This window comes from Typopeltis vanoorti, chromosome 21, assembly GCF_054136105.1.
Source record: "Typopeltis vanoorti isolate ZY-2024b chromosome 21, IOZ_Tvanoo_1.0, whole genome shotgun sequence".
Lineage (NCBI taxonomy): Eukaryota > Metazoa > Arthropoda > Arachnida > Uropygi > Thelyphonidae > Typopeltis > Typopeltis vanoorti.
Window position 1 is genome coordinate 6,647,245 of NC_143569.1, and position 11,850 is coordinate 6,659,094.

Here is an 11,850-nt window from a genome sequence, read left to right on the forward strand (position 1 = left end):
CTGATATTGATGTCATCAGTTTCAATCCCTTTTTTCCTCACAACTCTCATGTCTGTTTCTCCATTCCTTGATCCATTCCTTCTATTTCTAGATCCTTCTCGTAAGGTCTAAGTTAAATTTGCTTGGAACAATGTCTTATATACACTTACATTAGGCTTTGAATAATTTACTCTATTATATAAAGTCACTCATTTGACTCTACCATAACAGCTTTGCTTAATTCTTTATTTGTTTCCATATTTAGTTGTCCATCTTTAAAACTGTGCCTAAATATTTGAAATATTTTACTTGTTCTGTAGGTTTTCAGAATATAGCTGGTGTTTTCTATGTTCCTGCAAATTGTCTTTTATTGCTGCTTTTCATGTCAAATTTATTGCGGCAATTATTCAATTTGTTAAAGATTTCTGTGTTCGGTAATCTATTGGTTTAAGAGCATAACATCATCTGCATCAGTTAAGGTGCTGAGATTAACATCTCGATTTTGACATCAGGTTTAAGGCCAGTTATCTTTATAATGTGATACATATAAATAATGAACAAGAGAGGAGCCCATTCAAATTTTATACCTGGTAGGACAACAACGGTCTCTCTACATTTCTTTCTATTGTAGCTGCTGACTTACAAATTAAATATAGACTATTTATTGCTAGATATAAGGTTCCATTTACGCCTTATAATTATAACGTATTGAATAGCTTTTCTCTTGTAATATGCTGTTTCCAGAACTACAAAATTTAAATACAGATACTTGTTATATTCCCATGATTTCTGAACTGTTCACATTAAAGTGAAAATCTGATATTAATAACACTGTTAGTCCTCTGCTATATTTTTTCTTAGCCTCTTGTCGAATATGCTTGCATAAATCGCATTGTGTTGTTTCCACTTTTATAGTATTACTATGAGAGGTCTATTTCAGTCATCCGGAGTTTGGCCTTTGATCTACACCTCCTGAATTATGCAGTGCATACGCTTTGCAACTTTTATACCTCCATATTTGAGCATTTCTTTTTGACTATCATCTACTCCAGCTGCCATTCCACGCTCTACGATTCTGACGGGTTTTTCTATCTCAAGTATTGATTCTGACGGGTTTTTTCTATCTCAAGTATTGATCATGACCACATTCTTCTTGAATATTTTCTACCACTGTTCTTTCACTGTTTGTTTAAATTAACAATCTCTCATAGTAACTACACTAGACATGCAGAATAGTTTTATCATCAAATTTTGTCAAGTTTTCAATCAGATTATAACCTCACTGCTTTTATCCTCCATTTCTAAGTTTTTCAATAGCCTCAGAACATTTCGCCGCCTTCTGATATTTATCTTCTATTATATATTCCTATCAAAGTCTTCCCATGATTTTGTTTAGATACTTTACGAATAGCTTCGCTTTCTTTCATTTTTATTTGTATCCTCTCAGAACACATGCTAACTTTTAGTTTCTCGGAACCTTCGAAACATTTTCTATTTCTTTCCCCCCCCTTTTTTTTAAAAAAAAAAAAATTTGTGACCGCCGCTTTAACTTCCTGAGTCCACTATGGAGTTCTGAATTTTCTCTCCTTGTAGAAAACTTCACCACTACATGTTTTTGACTGAATCGATGCTATTTTCAGAGGTTTGCTACAGATTCTCCAAAGCACAGTTCATGTTTTCAAACGCTTGCACTTTTCCTTCAATCATATTTATATATTTTTATTGTATAGTTCACCGCCAAAAGCTTCTTTCTGGCCTGATTTCTTAAATTTTTATACACTTTTATTACATATTTTTTTACATAACTGTACATATTTTCAATATGCACCAATAAGTAAAATATTTACATATTGAAAATAGAAACCCTTCAAGCAACTAGGGCGGTGGTTCTTATCCTGGGATGTGTGCATCCCTGGGGTGTGAAAAAGCATTTCCAGGGGTGCGAGAGAAGTTTCTAAATTTTCGATGGAAACTACCGCCTGACTGCCTGTGAGAAACTAGCGAACGCTACGTCGACTTTTGGGACCCCCACTCCTACCCTCTCTACCTTTGCCTCAGCGCATCGCACTTACCAGCACATGCAGTACAATAAGAAACTGGTTGATACGCGCACGTGTTCGTATACTCTGAGTACGAATTAACGAGGTGGTTTGACGCAGAAACGAATACTAATTTTCTTAATTTACCAACATTAATCAGAGACTAAAGCCCATACCGGATACGATCAATTGATTACATAAAGGTTTTCTGCATATTTTGAAAAATTATAATTATTATTTTATTGATTGTAGTAACCCTCGTTATGTCGAAAAAACGCCAATGGAAAGACGATTATGTTGCTTATGGATTCACTTGTACAACAGAAAAAGATGGTACACAACGACCACAATGCATTTTATGTTGCAAAATATTTTCAAAATCCAATCTTAAATCGTCAAAGTTGTTAGAGCATTTCAACAATCAGCATGGTGGTGAATCTGCAGGACATACTCTTAACATCTTGAAGTCTAAGAAGGCACGATTTGATACCAGCGGTAGTATCAAAAAATTTGACGTTGCGGCAGTTCAGAAGCCCTTGTTAGAAGCTTCTTATCAAGTGGCATATCTGTGTGCTAAGAAAAGAAAAGGTCATACAATAGCTGAGGAATTGATAAAACCATGTGCTCTTGAAATTGCAAAAATTGTATTGAGTTCTGAAGCACAAAGGAAAATTCAGCAGATTCCGTTATCAAACGATGTGATTCGATCGCGCATTCAAGATCTCAGTGTTGATATTTTACTGCAAGTAGTAGAAGATATCCAAGCCAGTCCTCTAAAAGTGAGTATTCAACTGGACGAGTCAACTGATGTAGATAATTGCAGTCAGTTGTTGGTATTTGTGCGATACATTAAGGAAAAAGAAATGTTGGTAGAATTTTTATTTTGTGAGCCACTGGAATTGACGACAAAAGGAATTGAAGTTTTCAATCATATTAAAAACTTTTTTTTTTGAAACTTCAAATGCCCATGAATGTGATAGGCTCAATTTGCACTGATGGTGCCCCTGCAATGTTGGGCAAAAATTCTGGAATTTTTTCATACATCAAGACAGAAATACCGCAAGTTACAATAACGCATTGCATGTTGCACCGTCACACTTACATCCAAAGCTTTGCCACTTAACTTAACTACTGCAGTAAATGTAGTAAAGTATATCCGAGGACGAGCGCTTAATCATCGTATCTTTCGTGTTCTGTGCAAAGAAATCGGTACTGTTCATACTGTACTTCTTTATCACACTGAAGTACGGTGGCTCTCCAAGGGCCGCATGCTAAGCAGAGTTTTTGAATTGCTCGAGGAAATTATACAGTTTCTTACTAGCCAAAATTGATTTTGTTAAAGCTTTTGAAAAAAGAGAAGCTATACTTTGACTAGCCTACTTAGCAGATATATTTAGACACCTGAATGAATTAAACACATCAGTGCAAGGATTTGGTAAGAACATAATAACAACTAGTGAAAAATTATCTTCATTTATTTGGAAACGTCGAGTTGAAAATGAGAATTTTGCAAGCTTTCCTTTGCTTGATTCAATCATTCTGGAAAATGAGAAAATAATAATTATACCTGAAATTGCAATACACCTCCAACAATTGAGTGAATCATTTCATGGATACTTTACCACGGGAAATATTAGCAAAGTTCAGAGATGGATACTGGATCGATTTCTATTTGACCCAGATTCGATGGACGACAGCTATTTAATAAAAGACGATCTTATTGAAATACGAGCCAATGTACGTATTCAAATGGAATTTGAAAAACTGGACTTAGAACAATTCTGGTGTACACAGTGAATCTCATCCACAGCTGGCAAAAGCAGCATTGCAGACACTTTTAACATTTGCCACCACCTACCTGTGTGAAATGGGATTTTCATCACTTTTGCACATAAAAACAAAAGCCAGAAATCGCTTAAATGCAAGTGATGATTTATGCGTGGCTCTTTCAAAAAAGGAGCCCCGCTTCAAAAGTATTATTATGAATAAACAACAACAACATAGTCATTAAAAATTGAGATATTGTTTTGTATGTATATGTAAATATATGTGTTTATTTTTCAATAAATAAATTAAGCTATCTTGCAATAGATGTAATTTTCTAAATAAAGAAATAAAAACACGTTTTTCAAGGGGGTGCGAGAACTTATTTTTAGATTCAAGGGAGTGCCGATCACTAAAAAGGTTAAGACCCACTGAACTAGGGGGTGAATGGTGAAAATAAGACAAAGGATAATGAGGTTTACAAATATATTGTTCGTTACATTCTTTACCCACTTACCTTAGATATTTGAACAATAAATTAATATTAGATCTTCAGACCTTATTAGTGCTGTAATACAAATAAAGCATGCTAATCCGCTCGCCTATCCTTTCATTGTTGATGAAATAAAGTATTTATATATTTTTCAACTTTCGGAATTTAATATTTCATGGAAACATTTCGCATCTTCCGTTTTAATTGGCAATAAAAACAATCATAAAATCATTGTAAAGGCAATAGTCTATTTCTTAATAGTTTATTATTATTATTATTATTATATTAAATTTAATTTTAATGACATCATTAGATTTCAGGTGACTTAAAACACAGAAAGTAGTAATTATTTGGAATTTCAAACTAAAAATGTATTCGAATAACTGTGATGAACAGTAAATGCTTTTCCTGAATAATTGTCTCTTCCATTCCGATAAATCACGTACACGATTCCATAACACCATTTTTAACCGAATCTTTCCCTTTGATTTTTGTGTCTGTAGTTCTTACGTCTAAATTCACAAGATTACACGATTTCCCTTGCTCGACTAAGTGAGCAAAAATCTGAAAACGCTGAACCAAGATTGATCCAAAATCAATTTTTAGAACTGCATGTGCAGCATATTTCTAAAAGTATGTTTAGTTTTTCCGTGTTAGTCACTTCCGGCTATACTTCAATAAATTTCATGCCAGTAGAACACCGTCAGATATTGACACCTCATAAATATACTACAGGCCTGGGGTTATTTGGATTTAGATAACTAAAATATAACTATTAAGGAAATATTTGAGTTATTTTACAGAAAATGTATAGTATTTAAGGAAATCTCGTTTCACCTATTTTAAAATGTTATCATCAGGATATTTACGAAGCCAATGTTTCCTTTACAGTTATCACAGGTTCAATCTGCCATGAAGACCTTATTTTTCTACATATATTCATCATATGCTAGTGGTCGCAGCCTAATCCAACCTCCTTGAAGCGCTCTAATGAAATATTGGCTTAAGAATTTCATGCAATCTTAGAAAATAAAAATTAAGAAAGTTCAAACAGCAAAGTTCAGTCTCAAAAACAAAGAATATCAACCTTTTCAGCGTCCAGTGTGATATTCATTTACAGGAAAAGTAAACATGGTTAAACAATAAGATCAGGACTGAGGTTAACTATTTGATTAAGGTAAACAGTAAACTATTCCATATTAGTATAGCATACGTAGTCATTTTATTAGATACATATAGGCAGATTCCATCATTCAACATATCCACCATGACATGACCATTCTCAGCAGTATAAAGACAATACGATGATGTCGATGCAAATAAGAGCTTTAGGGCAGTTGCCCAGCCATGCCGATTTAAGTGTCATGATAATTGTCTGTCATCATACTGACATATAATGGGAAAACTACAAATTTAATGCATATAATATCCATTGTGAACCGAAAAAATTCTAGAAGACATTCAGCCAACCATAATGTTGTAGCCGGAGAGAGCTTATATGGCAGGCCAAAAGAGCGTTAAAAGATCGTACAGTTTAACAGATCAAATAGCAAACCGACACGACAGAAAACTCTATTCGAAGCTGCTTCTTTGAAATAGATATGAACTCGACGAGATCGCTTGCTGATTTACTTATCCGAGGGAAGGGATGCAAAATTTGCGTCAACGCAAAGGAACATCACTTGAAGAGTGGAAAAAAGAGCACTGGAATGACAATTTTCCCCCCAGTTCTATACTGAATACAGTGATTACATTACAGGTGGTAATTAACAATCTACGAAAATCTGATTCCAAGGTTACCTGAATGTTGTTAATGATTTAAGTTTTATGCTTCTGGCGAAGCCTAACAGCAGGATAAATGTGCCATATGCAAAAGCAAAAATCATTCAGAAATTTCAGGTGACATCTGAGATTTCACTATATATAATTTTTCCTTTTCGGTCAACAGAACATCTTTGGAATGAGGTTGAATGAGAGTTCGAGAGTCAATCTGAGGTAACTACTTGGAGGCGATCACGTCTGCATGAACCTTCATTCCTTGAAGGCTTTTGGTGCATCCTGGAGTTCATATCTCATGAGTATTCCAATCTTTCTGAGGACCGAGCACATAGTAGGTAGAGATGTGTACGTGAGAAACAGGTCATCCAGAGTATTCAGATTGTAAGAAATGTTAAAATTATTTTCTGCAATAAAAACGTTTGTCTAAAAGTAGGAATGTCGTTCTTTAGGAGGATTTTCAAACTAGTCAGTTCTTTAATTCTGACAATCTGGTTTAGTAGACAATGAAACTATAGAAGATCTTGTACAATAACAAAATAACAATAATCACAACAAAAAGGGACTTTCCATTATAATATCTCTACCTCTTAATTAATGCAAACAACAGATTCCACGTTTTAATAAAAAAAGACTCATTAGCTAAAACTACAAAGGAATATTTTTTCCCCTTCTGATGAAGGTAACGAACTCAAAGAAAGCTAATTTCTGCATTCTTTCTAGCATTTTTAACTTTTTTTTTTAGTTTATCCAATTGTAACTTAATGTCGGTTTTAATTCATTAATGACGTACCTGCAGGGAATATTTTTCATTTTTATAAGTATTATTCATGCCAATGCTACCTTAGATATACTTGTCTCTTGATAAAGCCCTTACGAGAATAATTAAAAGAATGACTAGCACATGTTTCTTTGGAAATTATAAAAACCGGAATTCGGAAAAAAAAATTTGCCATGTGAAGCTTTTTTTTTTTCAATAAGAGTAATCGTAATAAAATTATCACAGTAGTATTAAATTCAACATGTTCAGAAATAATAAATACTGTTGATGGTTTAGAACAGTCCTAGATGTGGAGAACGGGCTTTGGATATCGAAAGTCCTAACTTTGGATTCTAGTTATTCGATCCACTGGAACAGAACGTTTCTTACAATATATAGATTTTCGTGTTATAATTTTATTCATTTTTTAAAAGGAAATGGGTTTTGTCATTTACGCAGTTGCTTGTCTGTGGAATATATATATATATATATATATATAACAGATAGCAAGATATACCATGTGTGGGCAAGTGTGTCTCTCCTCACAGACCGAAGTAATTTAGTAACAAATTTCTTGAAAATATGGGATTGTTTGTACTCGTTGGGAGAAACACTGCGGATAAGGCTGTTTCAAAGAACAGAGATAAATAGAACGAAGGAAGATGATGAAGAGTTTGTTCGATTTGTATGGAGTTGGCTGTGTACGGATACTGATCCTTCTCTTCTAGTATATACATAATTAGTGAAAAGTAGAGGAATGGTAATGGCCAGCCCAGATGAGCAATGCCTATGAAAGTGTCTATAAAATGTCATAATGCAGAGAGCCTTTGGAAAAGTGACTGGAGTGAGCCTGTGAGTGACGCGTCACCTAGGAGGGCCGATTGCCATTTTCGATATAATAGTTAGTCACAACTGAGTAAACTGGCACATTCAGCTTAAGAGAGAGGAAATGGATTTGAAAGGATACGAGAACAGTATTAAGAGTGAGAGAGAGTGTACTAGGATCTCTCTTGTTGTAATAAAATAGAAGTATATTTTAATAGAGCTGAAACTCACTAAGCTGCCTTCATAATTGCTTGAAAAATTATGAAGAGATCAGTGTATAAGACATTAGTAATGACATACAGTGAACGTTCAACATTTGAGTATTACAGGGTTTTCAAATTAAAAGGAGGAATTGAGAGTATTGTCATCAGCAAAACTATGAATGGGATTTGAAGTCAGAGAGAGAAGGTTATTGAAGTAAAGGTGGTACAGCGTGGGTGACAATTCGGAATCATGAGTACTCTAGCACTGATAAAAATCTAATGAGAGGAAGTTGTCCACCGTGTAACGCAGAGAATGACCGGTGAGAAAGCAGGCAATCCAATCATAAAGGTTAGGAGAGAGTTCATAATGTTGGGATGGCATATTCAGGACTTCTTAACGACTTGTTGAGATGTCTCCGATGCCAGGCATAATTAAATGCAGTTGAGATATCAACAGCAACCACATGAATCTTTCACTTCTCCATCTCTTATGTCTAACGGTGTGTAAGATTAGTGAGGAGTTTTACTGCTGTTGAACGAGAATGAGAATGGCGGAATCCTTACAGATGATCACTAATTAACTGACGGGTCTCCAGGCAGTTAAGACGCTGGTTGTTGATGACCATCTCCATCATTTGAAAGTAACTGGGTGAGAATAATGAGACAATAATTGGATGGCTGCTTGTTAGCTCCCTTTTTAGGCAGAGGCTGGATAAAAGCATGCTTCCATATTGTTGGGTAACTCTACATTCATACTGCAGCCTATATGGGCAATACGGTATGGGTAGTAATTCGGCAGCACAAACTTTACGTCCAACTGGAGGGATCTGGACCCCCATTTGGACTTAAAGACTAATGACTTATTAAGACTACAGAGGATTTTTCTGATGTCCTTCTGTCGAAAGATCTGAAAAACATGCGTAAACAGTTTGCAGTGATTCAGGAGATGATCTGCCTTGGTCTTTCAAACAAGAGTTGGAGAGAAATATTGATTTCAATACTTATTTCAGGTGATGTTAACACATGATACTATTAGGATGTGTGAGAGGTGGCAACATGCAAGGTCAGACGTTACTTCCAACAGCCATAGCGAGGGACCACAAAACTCGACTGCTAGTAGAACATTAGGTAAGCCTAATTGGATTAGCTAATATATTTTTACTCTTGTTTCGGACTATTGTGTAAACTGAGTGACAATTTGAGAATTCTGACAAGAGCCATTGAGTACAGACGGTATTTTCATCCTAAACCCCAGAGGCGCAATATTTAGAGAATCATAGCTTGGACAGAGGTAGGCGTTTTACAGTTCAGAGTAAGCAGATGAGAGGGACGGAAACAGAAATCTGAAAATAAAAAAGATGGAAAAGAGACCATGGAATAATTAGTTTCTAAGAATTTTGTTTTCATTGATAATTTTTAAGCATTTTGTTAGCAAATAAGAAAAGTATAAATAAGCCATGTATTAAAAGAAACCCCTGCAACTCTCCGAACTAATTAAAGTTCGTCTCTTCAATCATAAGGAGAGAGAGCGGGAGAGAGAGAGAGAGAGAGAGAGAGAGACCACGATCGTCTACTTATTTGCAAACTATTGTATGATAATCTTAATAAGTAATAGTCACATCAAGCTGCCATAACAATGGCAAAAGTGATTCTAAAACTATTTTATTAGCAATTTTTACTAGGATTGTAGAGTTATTAAGTTTTAAATGCTAGTGTAACTATTTCCAGTACTAGACTGTATATTAATAAATGACTTTTATATAAAAATAAATATATTTAATTAATTTATTTATTAACTAAATACAGTTACATTGATGTTAAAAAAGTTACCATATCGATAACAAGTTATGTTAGTAAGACAGTAACGTCTTATCATTTAAAAATTTATAATTTTTATGACGCCTTTCACATCAATAAACGAACGTAAGTAGAAATGAAATTGATCGCCCTTATATTATATGAAAAGAGAGTATTTTTATACTCAGAATACATTTTACTTAAGAAACATTGTTTTCTGTATCATTTAACACTAATTATATTCTGGGTGGTCTGCATAGTTCTAACGCTCTTTTATTTTATCAACGACGTCACAAGAAAAGTGCTTATACACGATTCAATATAGTTTGCTTATGCAAACTTACATTATTCTTCGCTTCCAGTTAATCAAACAAAGCTTTTTAACAATAATAAAAAAAGAAACATTTACGCTTCCAAACGCAAACACTTCCTATTTCTCTGTATTACAGTGCTTTAAGAAAGGCGGAAACAGAAATAAGAAAACACATAATGAAGGAGATGGAAGTAGCTGAAACAGTAAGAAAAAAAAAGAGGAAATAGTTAGAAAAATAGTAAATAAATATAAATAAATAAATAGTCAAAAATGGTAAGTCTGAATAACAGGAAACAATAATAGACAAAAAAGTAGCTTTATTTCATTGCACGGTGACAGCGCATCTAATCTAAATTATTTTATTCTGTTGTTTGCCTGTTTTAAATTTCAACCAAAATACTAGCATTTGTTTTTATTAGTGCTTTTTAATAATAGAATGGGGAATAGTATTGTGTTACTGATACCAACCCACGTTCTTTTTGTTCTAGTAGAAATTACAATTGCTATCTCGGATGGATTTCCATTTTAAGTGATTTCATCTTTTTCTTTTTTTGCTTTTGTTCGGAGGCACTCCGGGGAAATTTTCCTAACCAGAATCGATTGAAAATAAATTCAGCGCGCTCCTCCTGCATCTTGAAATTACAAAAGAGTACCTCCTGAACTTATGCCAATTCCCTTCAGACAGCTTTGACTGAAGTGAACATTTATGTTACTTTGAATTGCGGGTCGTTGACCTGCATACAGCAGCACTCTGGTGTTGCAGCAACAAAAGAGGGGGGGGGATATAAGATAGGAATGCACCATTCAGTTACATCGTTAATGACAAGACATCAGACAACAGCAAACATACCCGCTAGGGGTTTCTCTGTGGGCATTTCCTCTATCTTCAGTGACGACTCCCTCCACTGGCTTGTGGAAGCATGGCCTTCGTGCAACCCGTCCGGCATCGCGTTCACTACGACATAAAGAGAATAAAGTAATTCCTGTAAGTTAAATTGCAATAACTTCTTCCTCAACAAATCTAACATTTAAAACAGACATTAATTGAAATAGCTAAAACGCATGCAAGCTATGACATCATAAGATGGTTCAGGCAATACAGAAACTAATTACAATAAAAGCAATGCGTCTGAATGTATTTTCCCTCAAAAGAATGAAAATAACTAATGGCAGCTGATAAGAGATAAGGAAATGCAAAGCGACATTCACGGAATTTCTGCACATATTGCAATAAAACTTTTCCAAACACATTACCAGAGTCTCAAGATCTGCAGTGTATGACTGGAGGTGACATGAAAAATAAATCAAAACGGAATAATGGTGTTAAATTAGTTCCCTGTTTCTTCCCCTATCTCTAGGACGCTTCTCTTTGGGATTAAACGTACCAAATGGAATTCTTAATTAGAATAATAGCAATGCTCACTTTAATCATGCAGGATAACGGTTATAACGTAAACACTGTTGAGATAAGAATACAGCAAGCTGTGCCTCATCTTAGTATATTTGCACAGTTTTGATTATTAATCATAATCTCATAAAATAAGTCGAAGTTCGATGAAATATTTAGAATGAAGCTGATTGTGGTAAGTTTTGTGCAGTGGTACGCATTATTATTATGAAAAGAAATTCAACAACAGAAATTCTATATGCTTACAGAAGAGAAAACATTATGAAGTTATAAATAAATATAGATAATATATAAATAAAGATAAGAAAGTGTATCTTCTAGAACATTTATCAACAGAAAAGTGAAATTAGCTGTGGTTCCTAATGCCACAAAAACTGAATTTCGAAGTACCAGATGGTCACAGTGCTCTTTAAAGAAAATAATGAAGCTAAAAATTAATATGAAATGTAAAACACCGGGGATTTCTTATATCACACTTTGTTCTTACGAAAGT

At 34.4% G+C, this 11,850-nt stretch overlaps 1 pseudogene; it reads left to right on the forward strand.

Moving 5' to 3' along the window:
- The first annotated feature begins 2,281 nt into the window (after positions 1-2,281).
- On the forward strand, positions 2,282-4,029 carry LOC150094605 (protein ZBED8-like; annotated as a pseudogene).
- The last annotated feature ends 7,821 nt before the right edge of the window (positions 4,030-11,850 follow it).